Below are 10,717 nucleotides of genomic sequence, written 5' to 3' on the forward strand. Positions count from 1 at the left end.
AATTGTATCTGCCATGAATTTGCCCACTCACCTAACCTATCCAAGTCACCCTGCATCCTCTTAGCATCCTCCTCACAGCTAACATTGTCGCCCAGCTTCGTGTCATCCACAAACTTCGAGATGCTGCATTTAATTCCCTCATCCAAGTCATTAATATATATTGTAAACAACTGGGGTCCCAGCACTGAGCCTTGCAGTACCCCACTAGTCACTGCCTGCCATTCTGAAAAGGTGCCGTTTATTCCCACTCTTTGATTCCTGTCTGCTAACCAATTCTCCACCCACACCAATACCTTACCCCCAATACCGTGTGCTTTAAGTTTGCACACTAATCTCCTGTGTGGGACCTTGTCAAAAGCCTTCTGAAAATCCAAGTATACCACATCCACTGGTTCTTCCCTATCCACTCTACTAGTTACATCCTCAAAAAATTCTATGACATTCATCAGACATGATTTTCCTTTCACAAATCCATGCTGACTTTGTCCAATGATTTCACCACTTTCCAAATGCGCTGTTATCACATCTTTGGTAACTGACTCTAGCATTTTCCCCACTACCGAAGCCAGGCTTACCGGTCTATAATTCCTCGGTTTCTCTCTCACTTTCTTCACCAACTATCTTTTGCCCTTCACAATGCAGTTTGTAGCTGCTGAGAACAAACTGAAAGCCAAAGTAAGTTTATTATCAAAATACACATACGCTTAGTAGCCACTTCATTGCACACCTCCTGTACCTGATAAAGTTGCCAATGAGTGTATGTTCCTGGTCTTCTGCTGCTGTAGCCCACCCACTCCAATGTTTGGCATGTTGTGCATTCAGAGATGCTCTTCTGCACACCATTGTTGTAATGTGTGGTTATTTGACTTACTGTTGTCTTATTGTCAGCTTAAAGCAATCTGTCCACCTGATGGCTGTAGGGCAATAATTGTTCTTGAACCAAGTGGTGTGAGACCTAAGGCTTCTGTATCTCCCACCCAATGGTAGTAGCAAGAAGAAAGCATATCCTGTATGGTGTCCAGTTACTATCCCACTCACTTCACTGCTGCCTTTTGCTATTATCCTTGTCACAGCCCAACCTGAATGGGTGCTCTACCACAGTATGGTGGCCACTTTGTTTATCCTCTCTGTAGTCTCCCATCTCATCAACATAGAAGACTGAAATGCAGAACTTCAAGATCCATCAACATCATCTTCTGGATCCACTTAACTGCCTCATCTGATGCTACATTCCCTTGTCCATTTTGGCTGAAAACCTCAGCATTATTTAACTGAAGGTAACAAAAATATTTAAAAAATCATTCTACATTCCTTTCTGATTCAGCAAGAGGCATTCATCTGTGTACTCACAAACATAAGAGTCACTGTACACATTTAATGTACAAGAAATCACCTTCTTAGAGTTATGTAAAACATGCAATACAGGAAGAAAGACAAATGTTTAATGAGGTAGCAGTAAGGAAAACCATCTCTCTCTCACTCTCTCTCTCTCTCAGTTCAAAGTACATATATGTCACCTTAAAAATCCCTGAGATTAATTTTCTTTTGGGCATACTCAACAAAGCTATAGAACAGTAACCCTAACAGGATCAATGAAAGATCAACCAGTATGCAGAAGACAACAAACTGTGCAGATGTAAATATAAATAAATAGCAATAAATAACAAGAACATGAGATAAAGCATGCTTGAAAGTGGGATCGTTGGTTTTGGGAACATTTCTCAAGTGAACTTGAGTGTAGTTCTCCCCTTTTGTTCAAGAGCCTGATGGTTGAGTGGTAGTAACTGTTCTTGAGCCTGGTGGTGTGAGCCCTGAAGTTCTTGTACCTTCTAGAGGTCGGAAGCAGTGTGAAGGGAGCATGACCTGGATGGTGGGGATCTCTGATTGTGGACGCTCTTTTCCTATGATGGCATTTCATGTAGGTGTGCTCAATGGTTGGGGGGGCTTTACCTATAATGTACTGGGCCGAATGTGCTACTTTTTGTCGGAATTTCCTCTCTCCATATCTCCAAGTCTTAGTTCTAGCATTAGTCATAACCCAACCTAAGAGAAGATTCCCCCGACACAAAGAAATTGTCCCTTTTTATACTCTTCAAAACTGCTTACACTTGTGCTTTCCCATGATAAGACAACTTTTGGTACATAGACTTACACAATGATCTCTTCTTTCTTAGACAAGCACATATTCACGATCATTAACTCTCAAGGCTGTAGGCTTGTATTCCTTTTACTTTCTCAAAACATTCCTACTTCTAGGCTAACACAATTTTGTCTTACAAACCTTTAATTTATTTTAGCGTTTTCCAAAGAGGAATCAATTATAACTCTTTCCTTTCAAAGGGTTATGTCTGCATCTAAGAATAAAGTGTCCAGTTATCTTCCCCCTTCAAGATGCATTGGAGTAGTCAAATCTCAGTCTGTGACTCATCAACTCAGCCAATGTTCCTCAAGCTAAAAAATGTGCTGCAGATGTAGTAACCATTAATTCCGAGAATTTTCCTTCAGATCCCACAGCTGCAGCTTTCCCACATGTGTTCAAAGGATTACCTAGAACTAAATTGGGATGTATGACCCCAGGAAAGAAGTTTGCTCCAACCGGTCTACACTGATTTCTCTGGCATACTCAAGCTTCTTTCTACCATTTCTTATCTCTGTCTGCCAGTTTAACCATTTATTTTCACTCATTTGTTTCTTCACTCTGCCCCGAATGAGTCATGTGTGTGTTGGGTTAATCTTTCTGTCCTTGTGTCATCACCCTGTCAGTGTGTCTTGGACAAAATTTTGCCCTTCTAAACTCCAGAAAAATATCATTAATATCAAAAGTCCATCATTTTCCCATCCCTTCACAAACACTTCAATCTTATTATTGGCTTCTCTTCTCTCATTCTGCAGGGACCAATAACACAGAGAATTGAACGTTTGGCTCAAAGGCTAACTGCTTGCATCCTTGGTATCACTTGTTACCACAAACTGATCTATCAATCCCATATCTCCAATCCAAAGGGCTAGAGACTTCTACATTTTGTCCTCCCAACTGGTCACAGCTTAGTTCATCTTTTGTTAATAGGGGAAAGCCAGATGGCAAGCAATAAAAATCAACCTGGTTGAGCTCAGTAGTCCATGTAGTGGAGACACTGTCCAATCCTGGAACTCACCTTTGCTTACTAATTGATTACCGAGCTTACTTTGGTGTGGACAATCATCGGAGCTGGAGAGCTATGAGAACATGGAAGTGAGCTGACTGGACTTCCATTACCTAGAGCGCAATGGCTGTATATCCAGTCACAGAATGTAGCAGCTGAAGAAAATCAAAACTCCCCAATATTTCCTCAACCAAAGAGGAACAATAAATGGTACTGATGCAGGGATTTGATCTGAAGCATCTACAATTCCTTGTTCTACATGCTTGCATGATAATTTGATGTAATGACTTCTTCTTTAGTCCCACTGTATTCTGCCTGCCTGACTCTATGCACAATACCATCTGACCTACCAAATTCCTCCAACAGATTATATGTTGCTCCAGATCCCAGTATTTAGCCTCTTGAATCTCCTTGGACAATAAATGTCAGCTTTGTCAGCAACACCACACCCTTTGTACCATGAACAATGATATTTTTAAAAATCCTTCATTTCCTTTTCTTACATTCTCTCATCCTCTGTCGTATATTTTTTATGCTTTGGGAAATTAAGTTTGCTGAAAAAAAATGATAAATAATATGGCATTTGGCCCAGAGTCAAGAACTATACAGATTGCTGGATATAGAACCTATTAATTTATCCTTTTTTAGTTTCATCAACAACTTGTACGGTGTGGATAAAATTTCTCGTTACTAATAAATTTTATCTAAGGCACAAAGCTGTGCACATTTCTGACGATATCATGCTATATCACAAGATGAATGCATAGGAAGGAAATGAAAACCGGAGGTCTGCTGGTTAAGATCACACACAGAGGAAACTGTAGAAATGACTTCAGCTTGGCCTAGATTAAAGCCTAGCTTGTTAACCGCAGAAAGACAATAAATAATCGCATCCAAGTTGATGGTGTTGTTTGTTGGTAATTGTATGGGTAAATGGAAAAGCAACATTGAGTCAGCCTACTGTCATTTACAGGAATGATGTTGAATGTATTTGTGGCTGAGAAGATTATTCCATCACTTCATGAAGTTCTGCATTAAATAATCAATCAATGATAAGTTTTCTTCAGTGGATCTTGTGGTTTCTAACTTCACTTCAATACAAAGGAAAGCCTTGTTTCTGCATGATTGCATGATAACCTGCTGGACTGGCTTCTTCAGCTGTCTTATTGTATTCTGCCTGCCTGACTGTATGCGCCAGCATCCACACATCAAATACATATTAAACAAATGGAACCTGGTTTCTCAGTGTAAGTGTGTTTATTCACTGCATCTAGGACATCCTCGGTGGAGCTGCTGGACCATCAGTCAGACCATTTGTGCCTCAGCTCTTGTGATCTAATCTTCTACTAGGAAGAGGTAAGTATAGGCGAGTGCATCACCATTCCATTTACTCACCGATAACCTGTTTACAAGTTCTGGGTAAGGATTTCTCCAAGGCAGTTCAGCCTCAGACCACATCACAGCTTTAGTTCCAGCATGGACAAATGAGCTCAAGGTCATGTGAGGATTAACTGCACTTTTATCTCGAGGTGCTGTGTTTATCTCACAATAAGAAACCCTGTTAAAACAGAAGTCAATGGGAATCTAGTGGAAAACTGCACTAGCTGGAGTCCTCAAAATGTATAAAAGAAAATGGTTGTGCTTGTTCAAAGGAAGGCTCGTCCAGGTAAGGGCTTTCCTCAAGTCATTTCCTCAGGGCAATATCTCAAATCCAGGTATTTCAGCTGCTTCAGATAAAGATTTATTTATCACATCTGCATCAAAACATACAATGAGGTGCTTTGTTAACAACCAACTCGTGCAAGGATGCCCTTGGGGTAGCCCATAAAGTGTTGCCACACACTCCAACACCAAAATCGCAGGCCCACAATATTCTGCAGAACACCACAAGCAGCAACAAAAACAAAATAAAACCAGACGACAACTGCAAAACAGGCCCCTTTCTCATCCATCCCATCTACCCACACACACAGACAATATTCCAACCCCAGGACTGGTCACCTCTGAGCCTCTGGTCCTTGTCCCAGGGTTCTCACACTCACAGACACTGGTCCTCCAACTTCAGGTTTCACCCCAGGACTCAAAAATCATGGATTTGATCTTCATCAATCACCTTCTCTCTATCAGATCGAGGAAATTTAATGATTGTGTGTTATCCAATTCCATTTGCAGCACCTCAGAAAATGAAGCAATGATCATCATGTTTATCACATATGTGCCGGGCAATGATTATCTCCACTGAGAGAGTTTAACTTTGATATGAGAGCAATGATTTCACATCAAAATCCTGGAAGTTACTATTGATTAAAATTGTATCTGGACCAGTCAGATAACTATTTTGGCTACAAGAACAGGCCAAATAACAGCACCTTGCAACATGTGAGTTGCCTACTGACTTGTAAAGCCTTTGAACCATCTACAAGTTATAGGTCGATGGTGTAATGGGGTACTCTTTCTGGATATGCAGTTCAAACAACACTTAAGAAGCTCAATAACATCCACACAGATCTTGATTTACTGCCTCATCCTGAGGTGGTAAAACTGTCCATCACTCTAAACATTTATTTCCTCCTTGAAAGGAAGTGTCCCCAAGCTTGAGCTCTTCATCCTGGAGTCACCACATTGGAAGGTATTCTAAGGAGGCTGATATATAACTACAGTAGTAGGATAGAGAGGGCTTCATTAGAGATTGTAAGCATGGCTTTGTGCATGGTAGGTCAAGTCTAACCAATTTTATAAAGATTTTTTGAGGAGGTTACCAGGAAAGTTGACAAAGGAAAGGCAGTGTATGTTGTCTACATGGACTTTAACAAGACCTTTGTCAAAGTCCCACATGGGAGGCTGTTCAAGAAGGTTCAAGCACTTGGCATTCAGGATGAGTGAGTAAATTGGATTTGACATTGACTAAGCAAGAGAAGCCATTGAGCAATAGTAGGTGGTTGCCTCTCTGAATTGAGTCCTGTGACTAGGACATGTTGCAGGACTAGTTTTGGTCTCTTGTTATTTTTCTTGATATCAATAAGATTGAAAGAGTACGGAAAAAATTACAAGGGTGTTGCCGGGACTTGAGGACCTGAGTTATAAGGAAACACTGGGACCTTATTCCCCGGAGTGTAGAAGGATGAGGAGAGATTTAAGCAACACACACAAAATACTGGAGGAACTCAGCAGGCCAGGAGGCATGAATGGAAAAGAGGACAGATGACATTTTGAGCCGGGACCATTCATCAGGACTGGAGAGAAAAGATGAGGTCAGAGTAAGAAGGTGGGTGGAGGAGAGGAAGAAGTACAAGTTAGTGAGTGATAGGTGAAACTGGGAGAGAGGGAGGTGTGAAGTAAAGAGAAGAGATGGACAGATAAGGAGATAAAGTGAGAAAGGGAAATGGGAATGTGGAATGGCAAAGGAGTGGGCGTGGTTTACTAGAAGTTTGAGAAAATGATGTTCATGCCATCAGATGGAGGCTATCCAGATGGAAATAAGATGTTGCTCCTCCAGCCTGAGTGTGGCTTCATTGCAGTTGGATGAGCCACACTCAGGCTGGAGGAGCAACACCTTATATTCTGTGTGGGTAGCCTCCAACCTGATGGCGTGAACATCAATTTCTCAAAGTTCTGATAATTGCCCCCACACTCTGCTTCACGATTCGCCATTCCTATTTCGATCACTTACCTTATTACCTTATGTGTCCAACACCTCCCTCTGGTGCTCCTCCTCCCCCCCTTCTTCCATAGATTTCTCCAGCCCTTTATCTCTTTTACCAATCAATTTCCCAGCTCTTAACTTCATCCCTCCCCTCTCCTAGTTTCACCTATTACTTACTACCTTATACTTCTTCATCCCCTCCCCCACCTTTTTATTCTAACCCTTTTTTTCCAGCCCTGATGAAGGATCTTGGCCCAAAAAGTCATCTGCATACTCTTTTCCACACATGTTACCTTGCCTGCTGAATTCCTCCAGCCTTGTGTACGTGCTGCTTGGATTTCTGGCATCCAGAGATTTTCTCTTGCTTGTGAGGGGAGATTTGATAGAGGTATACAAAATTGTGAGGGGTATAGATCTGGTAAAGGTAAGCAGGCTTTTTCTACTGAGCTTAACGTGACTGGAACTAGAGGGCACAGGTTAAGAGTAAAAGGTGAAATATGTAAGGGGAACCAGAGGAGGATCTTCACTCAGAGGATGGTGAGAGTGTGGAAAAAGTGCTGAATCCAGGTTCAACTGCGATATTTAACAGGAGTGTGGTTAAGTACATGGAGTATAGTGGTATGGTCCAGGTGCAGGTCGATGAGACTAGACATGAACTAGATGGGCCATAGGACTTGTTTCTGTGCTGTCACGCTGTATGGCTCTATGAGAACTTCATGGATAGCATGCACAGAGAGAGAGTCATACTACAGCTTAAACATGAGCAGACATGGGTATGGATGACCACCAGGCAGAATGATGGAGTAAGCAGCTAGTGCAGAAGTCATCTGGGTTAATCTCAGGGACAGAAGTTATTGTGTTGGTGGCTTCTCAGAGAAATCGTGTTGGAGTCAGGAGTGTGACACCATCAGGTGCTCAACTGCACAGAAAGGGAGGAAGATGGGTACTAGCCAACAAGGTATCTAGCACATCTTCAAGGAGCAGTGTTTCAGAAGGCAGCGTCCATTATTAAGGACCTTCAGCACCAAGAACATGCCCTATTCTCACTGTGACCATCAGGTAGGAGGCACAGAGTCTGAAGGCACAACACTCAATGATTCAGGAACAGCTTCTTCCCCTCTGCCATCCGATTCCTAAATGGACATTCAACCCTTGGATACTACCTCACTTTTTTAAATGTACAGCAAAGGAAAGGAAAAGTACGTTGCACCCGGAGTTTGCCTGGATAAACATAGAACATAGAACATAGAATAGTACAGCACAGTACAGGCCCTTCGGCCCACAATGTTGTGCCGACCCTCAAACCCAGTCTCCCATATACGCCCCCACCTTAAATTCCTCCATATACCTGTCTAGTAGTCTCTTAAACTTCACTAGTGTATCTGCCTCCACCACTGACTCAGGCAGTGCATTCCACGCACCAACCACAATGAGTGAAAAACCTTCCTCTAATATCCCCCTTGAACTTCCACCCCTTACCTTAAAGCCATGTCCTCTTGTATTGAGTAGTGCTGCCCTGGGGAAGAGGCGCTGGCTATCCACTCTATCTATTCCTCTTACTATCTTGTACACCTCTATCATGTCTCCTCTCATCCTCCTTCTCTCCAAAGAATAAAGCCCTAGCTCTCTTAATCTCTGATCATAATGCATACTTTCTAAACCAGGCAGCATCCTGGTAAATCTCCTCTGTACCTTTTCCAATGCTTCCACATCCTTCCTATAGTGAGGTGACCAGAACTGGACACAGTATTCCAAGTGTGGCCTAACTAGAGTTTTATAGAGCTGCACCATTACATCGCGACTCTTAAACTCTGTCCCTCGACTTATGAAAGCTAACACCCCATAAGCATTCTTAACTACCCTATCCACCTGTGAGGCAACTTTCAGGGATGTGTGGACATGTACCCCCAGATCCCTCTGCTGCTCCACACTACCAAGTATCCTGCCGTTTACTTTGTACTCTGCCTTGGAGTTTGTCCTTCCAAAGTGTACCACCTCACACTTCTCAGGGTTGAACTCCATCAGCCACTTCTCAGCCCACTTCTGCATCCTATCAATGTCTCTCTGCAATCTTTGACAATCCTCTACACTATCTACAACACCACCAACCTTGTATCATCTGCAAACTTGCCAACCCACCCTCCTACCCCCACATCCAGATCGGTAATAAAAATCACGAAAAGTAGAGGTCCCAGAACAGATCCTTGTGGGACACCACTAGTCATAATCCACCAATCTGTATGTACTCCCTCCACCATGACCCTCTGCCTTCTGCAGGCAAGCCAATTCTGAATCCACCTGGCCAAAATTCCCTGGATCCCATGCCTTCTAACTTTCTGAATAAGCCTTCCATGTGGACCCCTGTCCAATGCCTTACTAAAATCCATACAGATCACATCCACTGCACGACCCTCATCTATATGCCTGGTCACCTCCTCAAAGAACTCTATCAAGCTTGTCAGACACGATCGTCCCTTCACAAAGCCATGATGACTGTCACTGATCAGACCATGATTCTCTAAATGCCCAGAGATCCTATCTCTAAGAATCTTTTCCAACAGCTTTCCCACCACAGACGTAAGGCTCACTGGTCTATAATTACCCGGACTATCCCTCCTACCTTTTTTGAACAAGGGGACAACATTCGCCTACCTCCAATCCTCCGGTACCATTCCCGTGGACAACGAGGACATAAAGATCCTAGCCAGAGGCTCAGCAATCTCTTCCCTCGGCTCGTGGAGCAGACTGGGGAATATTCCATCGGGCCCTGGGGACTTATCTGTCCTAATGTATTTTAACAACTCCAACACCTCCTTTCCCTTAATATCAACATGCTCCAGAACATCAACCTCACTCATATTGTCCTCACCATCATCAAGTTCCCTCTCATTGGTGAATACCGAAGAGAAGTATTCATTGAGGACCTCGCTCACTTCTACAGCCTCCAGGCGCACCTTCCCACCTTTATCTCTAATCAGTCCTACTTTCACTCCTGTCATCCTTTTTTTCTTCACATATTTGAAGAATGCCTTGGGGTTTTCCTTTACCCTACTCACCAAGGCCTTCTCATGCCCCCTTCTTGCTCTTCTTAGCCCCTTCTAAAGCTCCTTTCTTGCTTCCCTATATTCCTCAATAGACCCATCTGATCCCTGCTTCCTAAACCTCATTTATGCTGCCTTCTTCCACCCGACTAGATTTTCCACCTCACTTGTCACCCATGGTTCCTTCACCCTACCATTCTTTATCTTCCTCACCGGGACAAATTTATCCCTAAAATCCTGCAAGAGATCTCTAAACGTGGACCACATGTCCACAGTACATTTCCCTGCAAAAACATCATCCCAATTCACACCCGCAAGTTCCAGCCTTCTAGCCTCATAATTTGCCCTTCTCCAATTAAAAATTTTCTTATCCTCTTTGATTCTATCCTTTACCATGATAATTATAAAGGCCAGGGAGCAGTGGTCACTGTCCCCCAGATGCTCACCCACTGAGAGATCTGTGACCTGACCCGGTTCATTACCTAGTACTAGATCTAGTATGACATTCCTCCTAGTCGGCTTGTCCACACACTGTGACAGGAATCCGTCCTGGACACACTAAACAAACTCTGCCCCATCTAAACCCTTGGAACTAATCAGGTGCCAATCAATATTAGGGAAGTTAAAGTCACCCATGAAAACAACCCTGTTATTTTTGCACCTTTCCAAAATCTGCCTCCCAATCCGCTCCTCTGTATCTGTCTTGCTACCAGGGGGCCTATAGAATACCCCCAATAGAGTAACTGCCCCCTTCCTGTTCCTGACTTCCACCCATACTGACTCAAAACCCACCCTTTCTGTAGCTGTAATAGTATCCCTGACCAGTAATGCACCCCTCCTCCCCTTTTTCCACCCTCTCTATCCTTTTTAAAGCACTGAAATCCAGGAAT

The sequence above is a fragment of the Mobula birostris genome, chromosome 4 (assembly GCF_030028105.1).
Source record: "Mobula birostris isolate sMobBir1 chromosome 4, sMobBir1.hap1, whole genome shotgun sequence".
NCBI lineage: Eukaryota > Metazoa > Chordata > Chondrichthyes > Myliobatiformes > Myliobatidae > Mobula > Mobula birostris.